Here is a 10,321-nt window from a genome sequence, read left to right as displayed (position 1 = left end):
CATTGTTAATATTCTTATGTGGACATGTTTAATAATACAAACTTTTCGAATTCCTGAACTTGCTGTAATTTTTGTGAACTTTAATTTATATAATCAGTAAAACTAATGTTTGTGTATTAATTCTAATAGTTTAAAAATTATTTTGAATTGTCTATGTATACAATCCCACAACCTGAAAATAAGTGACAATTTTATTTCTTCTTTTTCATTTAATATAGTTTATTTTTCTTGCTTTATTATAAGGTACTTCTAGTATGATGTAGTATTAAATCTAGTATTATATTAATAAATGCAGTGATAGCAGGAATCTTTATCTTGTTTGATGTTTGTTTTATAATTTTAGATTTATTGTATCATATTTTGGATATGCCCTTGTATTTATAGTGTGTAGTTTTATTTATCATAAACTTCTGTGACCTGTGCAGCATCAATATTGAGTAGAGGCAACAGGAGATGGAGGAAAACACAGAGACAAAGAAAAGGAAAACATTTTGAAGCAAAGTTGGGGCCAAATGGGACACGGCCTTCTAATGAGGAATAGTGACCCAGGACTAGCTCTTGTGTTTATTATACAGGGTCTTATAATCAGGAAGTTCAATGAAAGAAGCAATGTAAATTGTTCAAGGCTGGTGAGTTATTAAGAAGCTACTTTGTCCACTAAAACATAAACAGAGCTAGAAACATTTTTGCAGCTATCCTACTGTTACAGTGCTAGGAACATCCTGCTATTATCCTGCTGCACCCAGGAAGCCCATTGTACTAGAACATCTGATAACTATTAGCCTCAGAGCAGAGTGGTCCTTGCCTTTTGGCAAGGAATGTTTCCCAGGCTTGGCTTTTCTGATACCGAAGCATCAGCCAATGACCCCAGGCTCATCTACTCTCCGCAATAAGCCAGTTATTTCATATGCTTTTTCTGCATGTCTATAGATTGTCATATGATTTTTTATCTGGTAATATAAACAGAACTACAATTAATTTTGAATATTAAATCCTGAGTATTTAATTTTTGCTAGATATATATGTCTCACCCTTTTTAAAATTGTGTTGTATCTCTAATATTTTGTAATGTATGTGTGATATTTAATTCACTTTTTAGCAAAATTTGATTTTTTTCTTCATTGTCATGTCATGCTAGATTATTATAACAAACTTATACTGATCTTAAAATTGAATTGAGAAACATTTCCCTTTTTCTTGTCTGAAAGAATTTGTGTGATATAGTTGATATTTCTTAAATTTTGGATTAATTTAGAGGTGAAGTCATCTGATTCTGTATTTTCTTTGTGGGAAAATTTCATATAATGGATTAATTTTCATTAATATTTTAAAGAAATGCTTAGTGTATTAGCCCATTTTCATTTGCTATAATAGGATACCTGAGGCTGGATAACATTATGGAAAAGAAGTCTAATTTAGCTCACAATTTTGAATGTTCAAGTGTGTGGCACTGGTGAAGAGCTTCTGGCCACACCAGGGCATGAGGATGGCAACCCCGCAGGAGCATGTGAGAGAGGGACTGAGTTCAGGCAAGATGGGAAGCTGGGAGGATACCAACTTGTTCTTTTGTAACAAGCCTCACAGGAGAACTAACCAGAGGTCCCTCAAGAACTACCTTTATCTCTTCCAAGGACAACCCCTGATGACCTCAGTGTCCCTCTTAAGTGTTTCAGTCTGCCTCTCTACACTGCCACACTGGGAGCCAAACTTCTAACACAAATGAACTCGTGGAAAACACACTTAAACCATATCCAAACCATGGCACTTAGTTTTCCAATTTCTTCTTGGGTTAGTTTTAGTAAATTATGTTTTTCTGAAATCTGTCCATTTCTTTTAATTGTCAAATATGTATGTAAAAATTATTTATAATAGCTTCTTGTTGTCTTTTTAGTAATTGAGGGGAAAAAACCTCTAGTGGTATACCCCTTTTCATCCCTGATATTAATTATTTATCTCAGTTTTAAAATCAGTTGGTGGTTAAAAAAACTATAACAAGGTGAAATTCAATAATATATTAAAAAGATAATATATCCTGACCAAATGAATTTCATCCCAAAGATATAAGGCTGGCTCAACATTCAAAAAGTCAGGTAATCAGTGTAATGCACTATATTAAACTAAAGCAAAAACAATCTCATTTCAACAGATACAGAAAAGCATTTCTAAAACTTCTGTATGCATGCAGGATAAAAGCTCTCAGAAATTCAGTCTTGAAGGGACATTTTTATTTTAATAAAGGACAGTTTAAAAGCCCATACCTAATATCATATTTAATGGTAAGAGACTGAGTACTTTCATCTAAGATGAGAAACAAGCAAAAATGTACTTTTACCAATTCTTTTCAACATCTTACTGGAAGTTTAAAACAATGCAATAAAATTTTTAAAAAGTTTTGAAATGCAAATTGTTTGGAAAGGAAGAATAAAATTGTCCATATTTACAAATAGCATGCCTATCTAGACAGAACATTCCAAAGAATCTATTTTTAAAGTTCCTGAATAATAAATGAATTTAGCAAGAAAATAGGATGTGGGGCCAATATACAAAAGTCAACCATATTTTTATTAACCAACAAGGAAAAATTATAATTTAATTTTTAAAACATATGTGAAGGAATTCTTGTTAATAATATACATGCTCCTATGTTTAGAGGTAAATAAACACCTTACTTGAAATTTATCATGAAAATAAAATGGATTGATCCTCAGGTGAAGGGATGGGTAATTATGTGATAAATCAAATAAAATGCTAATCATAGTGTTTAAGTGATAAATTTTCACTCACAAAATATTTTCAGGTTTTCTGTATATTTATAATTTTCATGATAAACTATAAAAATACTACTTCAGCAATGACATGATTTTTAATATCATACCAAGATTTTAAAAATTGTTTTTTGATGTGAGATCATACTTCAGCTATAAACCATATATATTTGATAGGGGTAAAACAAAATAACATAAATTTCACTTTTTTCCTGTGAAACCTATTGACCAGAAACAATGGGTTTTTTTATATATATATATATCAAGAGAATATAGAACAAAATTAAATAAATGTGTATTTTTAACTTAGGCATTATGGGCAGAGATGGTCAATACAAATCAGGAATAAGTATTCTTCTGAGAAATAACTGCTGTCCTATCTGTAATGCAGGATGGGATCCATAATTTTTTGTCACCCGTGAGAAGTTACTCTTTTGAAAAAAAAAAAAAAAAAAAAAAAAGATGTGATCTTGGGTGCTGAGTTACGTTCCCTTCATTTGTAAATATGCATTCAAGTGGAATTGCTACACTTGGGTTGGTCTTTTTATTGAGAGTAAATTTGTCTTGTTGGCCAGTCTTGTTAATTATGTATTGTTCTTTCCTTCACACAAGATATTGTTGATGAGCTTAGTGAAGAATAACCAAAATGGTTAGAGAAAGACAGTCATAGGCCAAGAGGATCATTCTGCATACTAGTGGTAAACCATCATCTTTTGATTTTCCCTGTGGAATCTTAAATGAAATATGATCCCAAATATCCATATTCTGGAGCCATTCTGAGTTTTTATTTACATATTATTTTTAAACCTCATTGTCATTTTACCTCCAATTTTACTCTGCTTAAATTCTTTACTTCCCAGCAAGAGTATGTTCCTTGCTCAGAAATTGATATTGAAATTTGTTCTGAAGGTATTTTAACTTTTACAGGAAAGGAGTAGTAGAAAAAATGTGTTTTCCCTCTTGAGCAGTCTCTGAAAGGAACCACAATAGTCAATCAGTTCACCTTGAGATGGATGCTGCACATTCCTCAGAGCATCTATTTGCCAGACTCAAATCTTTTCTTTCTCTGTCCACATAAATCCTTTATCTCATTCCATGAGACTCCAAGCTAAGCCATGAGTCATTAATCATGTGATAGCCAGGAGCAGGAACTCTGCTCTATGTGTCTGCTGGAGTCAGAGCAACTTGGACACCTAATTTTTTTAGTTCGTATAGATATACATGATATTGGGATTCATTTTGGCATAATTACGAGCATGAAATACAATTTGCTCCAATTCAGTTCCTAATAATTCCTTTTTCCCTCCCCTTCTCTCTCGTCCTTTTTCCTTTCCTCTGCTCTATTGAACTTTCTTCTATTTATTTATAATGGTTTAATTAGTGCATTATGAATATGAACATAAAGGTGAAATTCATTACCGTATATTCATATATGTGCATAGGAAAGTTTATTCAGATCCATTCCATCATTCTTCCCTTTTCCCATCCCTTCTGCCTCCTCATCAATCCCCTTCCTTTACTCCACTGATCTCTCTTCTATTTTCATGATATTTACACACACACACACACACACACACACACACTTATTCTTTTCTTTTTCTTTTCCTTCTTTTGATCTAGCTTCCACATATGAGTGAAAATATTCAACCCTGTACAACTACTCTGAAAAGTCATATGGGGATTCCTCAAAAAGTCTAGGAATGAAACCACCATATGATCCAGCTATCCCACTCATTGCTACATATCCAAAAGATCTAAAATCAGTAGCAAATGGGAAAGACAATAGAATGAATCAGACTGAAATTTCCTATGTTTTTATATGAAAACATGACCAGTTAATGCTGCAGTCTGGCTGGGCACAAGTCACTGTGCCGCCACAAAGCACTTGTATGTTCAAACAGGAAACTTTATTGCCTGAACTCCAACAGAACTCCAAACACACTCACCGGGAACTCTCCCGAACGCCACCCACGAGGCCCCTCTCCGGCACACCACACCAACCGGAACTCCCTCCACCGGAACTTCACCAACCAATGCAAACTCCCCAGGAAATCCCGCGAGAACTCCAAAGTAGCGGGTGCCTGAGGCAGACAGCAGGGGTCTATATACAATTGAATCAATCCAGCATCATCTTAATGACTCGCCTCGCAACCATTACTTATGGCAAAATGCCAGGGGCCATTCCGACTGGCTGTGGCTCTCAACAAGTTAACTCCACATCATCATGTATAACCACAAAAATGGGAAGTTATACTCCACATATATATGATATGTCAAAATCCATTCTACTGTCATGTGTAACTAAAAAGAACAAATCGAAAAATCAAAACAATAAAATCGGCAGCCTACTACGGAGATGCACCCGTATCAATGTTTATAGCAGCACAATTCACAATAGCCACACTATGGAACCAATCTAGGTGCCCATTGAGAGATGAATGGAAAGAAACTGTGGTGTATATACACAACGAAATATTACTAAACCATAAAGATGAATTAAATGATGGAATTTGCTGGTAAATGAATGTGAAATAAGACACGTAACTTAGGCCTTAGCAATCTGTACCTGTGTATGATACATGATACTTCCAACAGATGGAGTAGTCCAACATTATAGTCAGGTGAATCACATGACAATGATTTCTCTTGGTTTGTTTTTGGTTTGGGGATCTTTTGTTTTGTTTTGTTGTTTTTTTGCAGTGCTGGGGATTAAACCCAGGGCCTTCCTCATGCTAGGCAAGTGCTCCACACTGAGCAACATCTCCAGTCCTTTTTTAATTTTGAGACAGGGTCTTCTCACTAAGTTGCCCATGCTAATCTTGAACTTGTGATCTTTTTTCCTCGGGCTCTGGAGTAACTGGGACTTCAGGTGGGCACCATTGCATCCAGCTAGGTGACAATAATTTCTGATGTTCCCAAATCAGAAACACATTTTCCCAAAACTGTTTATTTAAATTACCATGAACTGATTCCTAAGAAAATCCAGAGCCTACCAAAGACTGTATTCATGCTAAAAATTACTATTTTTTCAGCATGTTTCTTTCATTTTAGAAGATATTTTGTGACATAGCCCTGGTCAAGAACTCAAATAGCTTCACTGAAGTCAAAAACTATGTCATTCTTGCCAGAAATGACTTTTGTATTCTTTCTCAAAGAGATTTGGTTGAAGGGTATTGTTGGGAAAACATATAACGGCAGCCACACCCCAAAAACCCCAACATGGCACCTGAGGGGCTTCTAGTCCTGCCTCCCCCCCCCCCCCCCCCCGTGCCAATTCTCCCGCTGGTGCCAATATTCAAATCCCGCTAGCGGGAAACCTTAACCCCAATAAGAACTAACTTCTTGGACTCCGGAACTGACATCTGGAAGAACTTACCAATAAACCGGCGACCCATCATTTACCTCAGCCCTGCCACCTCTCCTTAGATCTATATAAACCCACAGCCTTTTGTAATAAAGCGGAACCTCTCCGGTGATTTGTGTCGTGTGGTGTCCTCCAATCTTAGTGCGGTGCGGCGTCTTACAGGTATGCTCCTTACTTCATTTAATGTCGTAGCAGTTTGATGTCCATAGACTAGAGGGCACATGAGGCATACCACAGAAAATGGGATGGAGATCAGGATCTTTTGTACTACAGCTGGAGATTTACTTTTTTTTTTTTTTTTTTTTTTTTTTTTGATGGTGGTGCTGGGGATTGAACCCAGGGCCAATTGAGCTATGTCCCCAGTCCTGGAGATGTACTTTGAACAATAATTTGGCAATACCTAGATAAATATTTCACAAGTCTGAATGTTGAAAGTTCTCTTAAGACTCCACATTGTACCGATGTAAGTAATCAGTAAGCCTTACTCAAAGAAGGCTTTTATTTAAAGGCAAAAGAATATATCACAGCAAAAGAAAGAAAACTAGGCAAGCATTAGGGTCCAAATGATATCATGGGCAAACTCCCCAGGCTCCCTAGTTATGCTTTATCTCCTAAATGAACCACCCTGCTGTGATAGAAGTTCCTGGGGAGAGGTAGAAAGGGGGAGTCCTCTGTGCCCCTATGTCATTTGGTCAAACTAGCTGGCTAATCAATTGTTCCAGGTTAAATAAATAAATTAATAATCTTATTCTTGACGCTTCCAGGGGAGTTTGGATTTTGTACATTTCATTTTGAATCCTTCTGTCCCTTATCTCAGCCAAGAGTCCAAGCTAGACATTTACCTAGACAACCAGGAATAGAGATAGAGATTTCTCAAAGAATCTGTAAATTAACTCTAGCCTGCACAACTAGTAATGTTATGGATGTGCTTATCCTATGAGCAAAATCATCTGGTTTTTTGTATAAGAAGGTTCTCAGCATTATTGTTAATGTCATAAAACCTTATTAAGCTGGGCAAAGCCTTGAATTCCAGCAACACAGGAGGCTGATATAGGAGTATTGCAAGTTTGAGGCCAGGCCAGCAATTTAGCAAGACTCTATTGCAAAATTAAAAATTTTAAAAGGTGTCAATGGTAGAGTACTCCTGGGTTCAATCCCCAGTATTGCAAAAAGAAAAAAGAAAAAAAAGAAAGAAAGAAAGAGAAGAAGGAAGACCTTATTAATTCCCACCAGAAACAGAAGAGACAAATAAATTATGAGGTATTAACATAGGGAATACAAGAACATGAACATAAATGAACTATAGCTGCTTTCATTAGAATGGACAAATCATAAATTATAACACCCAGTTTAAAATGAAAGTAACAGAGAGTTTACAGAGTACTTCCTGATAGAATATTATGTCACATTAGATAAACAGGGGAGGGATTTTACCTAGGTTTTGTTGCTATTGATAGATTCTAAGTATGAGAGGCAATCACTGATTGACTGACTTGATTTACACATAGTTGTAAATAGATTTTCAAGTGGATAATTATTGGCTAAGACTGATGAAAACATATTGTGGACAAAAGAAAAATATACAATTCAAAAGTAAATTTTTAGTGTTAAAAAAGTTAGCTGGTAATTCTATGAACTTCATGAATGGAGAAAGTAGAGAATAGAACTTCAAACACATCAGGTAAGAACAAGAAAACTGGGTTTAATTAATCACAGAAAATCAAAGAAAGGGTACATGTGGAGGGAATAGTTTTGATTAGAATAATGGAAATATTTTCTGAGACTACACAGAATAAATGGGTGTCAGTGTAGGATACATGTTTCATATTTGTAAAAGATCAATAATATTTGATATTGAATTGGATCATCTAATTTTTATTATTTAAAAATAAAAAACATTAGAAAGTTTAAAAATTACCTCACTGCTATAATGCATCCAAGGCTTCACCTGTATGTATATTTGAGGACATTTTCCCTTTAACATGCACAAATCGGTCAGACCCTTTCTCAAGAACCAAGAAATAGAACAGCATTATCCCAAAAGTTGCATAAATAATGCTAAATAAAATTAATTATATTGACTAAAGATGGACCGTCTGCCAAAGACATTGCACAGTTTGGGAAGTGATCCGAATGGAATAATACAGCTAGAAACCCTTGGCATGCATTACTCAGAACCAGATTTATTACCTTTCTAAATGTCCTGATGCCAAAGTCTCTGGAAAAATGTTTTAGTTGTTGACCTTCTACTGTTTCTTTTGGACACCAGTTGTTATTTGTTCCCACTCAGCTTTTGAATAGACAGGCCCTGATGTGGGTTATTAATCATAGATATCTGTTTGAATTGGAGCTTGTGAGCTAGCCACGCATTCCAAGCTTGTTCTTTGGAGCTGTGTGGGATGAGACTCATCTGCTTTTTCAAATCTACCTGCCTCACAACTTTTCCAATTGAATTTAATTAAGCTTTCACCAGTTCATTTTTATAGCCAATCCCTTCTGATGCTAAGTTGAATCTTTTCTTAGCAGGAATTGTGGCCATTGAATGGGTTCCCTGGGCAATCCTGGGCATGCTTCTTTACCAGAAATCATTTCCATTGATACTAGGTTAATTTCAACTCCTCCAACAATTTCATCTAATATAACCCAGACTCTAATATCTCCAGGACCTCCAGAGAGTGAAGAGGTAAAAATCGCAGCAAAAAAAAAAAAAAAAAAGTAGTCATTTTATTTAAGAGGGTAGGAAAGTGGAAAATAGTCAGATATCTTCTGGCCCATGGGAAAGACATCATTCCTCCCCACCTAAAGCAGTGTAAGAAAATAACTAGGAAAATTCAGTGTGAGTCGAGTATCAGTCCCCACACATTTTGCTGTTAGTATATCTGATTATTTCTGAAAAAAGTTAACTTTTCTAATATTAACAAATAATAATTTTCAAAAATAACAAACAACTACAAAGCTATAATGTGACACAAACTTCAATTCATCTCATTTTAAATAAGTCATAAAACTTTACATTGGAGAACAATTGAATGAAATCCTCATTTGCTAATAGAGGAAACAGCACTAATAAGTTTATCCTGAGCAGGCCACCGTTATGCTTTTGAACTGATGCTGCTATTAGATTTCCCACTGAACTCCATGGCCAATACTTTAGAATATATTTGGCAGATTCCTTTTTGCTGCACCTAATCTTAAAAACATCGGTGCTCTCTAGTAGGATTTAGCTTTCAATTCTTTCTCAGAGTACGACTAAACAGATCATAAAAAAAAAAAAAAAGAAAGAAAAGATTTCAGGAGCTACTCATGTGTTGCTGGTTTCCAAAATTATTCTCTCTAGTCCAGTGTGACATCTGACTGCAGTCATATTCATTTTCTAGCCAGCCTCTCCCAGAAGCCTTGCTTTTTCTTATAATTATTTCTTAGATAACGATATCATCGACCCTCCAGTAATTTTCTGATGTTCTTCTCACACTCAAAATTTTCTCTCATTCTGCATTTGTTATCAGAATCAGAAAAAATTTAGTCATGTTTTCTCTACTTTTTTCCTAAGTGATTTTCAATATGTATAACTGAAGAGGAAAGTATATATATATATGAATATACCAACTTCACAGAAACAATCTTCTGATAGGATTATGTCTTTTTAATTATATAATGATTGGAGCAAGGTAAATTTGCTTTAAGTCCTCTTATTACCAATATCATTTGTATATTTTTAGGTAAAGTCACACAAATTCCTTTTCAGTATTTATGAAAACTGAAGGGTTCAAATGAACCTTTCTAATAAAAATGCTTTCTGATGACATGTTGTGTCACTCAGTGGTTCTCAAACTTCAGTGTGTATCAGAATCACACATAGACAAATGTAGGACCAAGAGGCCTGTACTCCTTAAAATAAAATAGGTTGTGACCATTTTTATTTTTTACTGGGTTCTTCAGATTCTCCTAACACTGACCATAGTCACTGTATATTGTTTTGTCCTCACAGATATTAAGATCTCCAGCTTCGGAAATGTGAATGAGGAACCTATAGGACCATCTGTCAAGGAAGGCACAGAAGGCTTTTATTCTTTAGAGGCTCCAGAATATACAAGAAACCCAATTATGACTTGTGTTTGATCCACATAATTAATCCTGTGGCTTGACCGTGCATCTGTTTGAATAGATTCCATCACCAATCAGTAATGCAAGG

Source organism: Callospermophilus lateralis, chromosome 4, assembly GCF_048772815.1.
Source record: "Callospermophilus lateralis isolate mCalLat2 chromosome 4, mCalLat2.hap1, whole genome shotgun sequence".
Lineage (NCBI taxonomy): Eukaryota > Metazoa > Chordata > Mammalia > Rodentia > Sciuridae > Callospermophilus > Callospermophilus lateralis.
Note: the sequence above shows the minus strand (reverse complement) of the source record.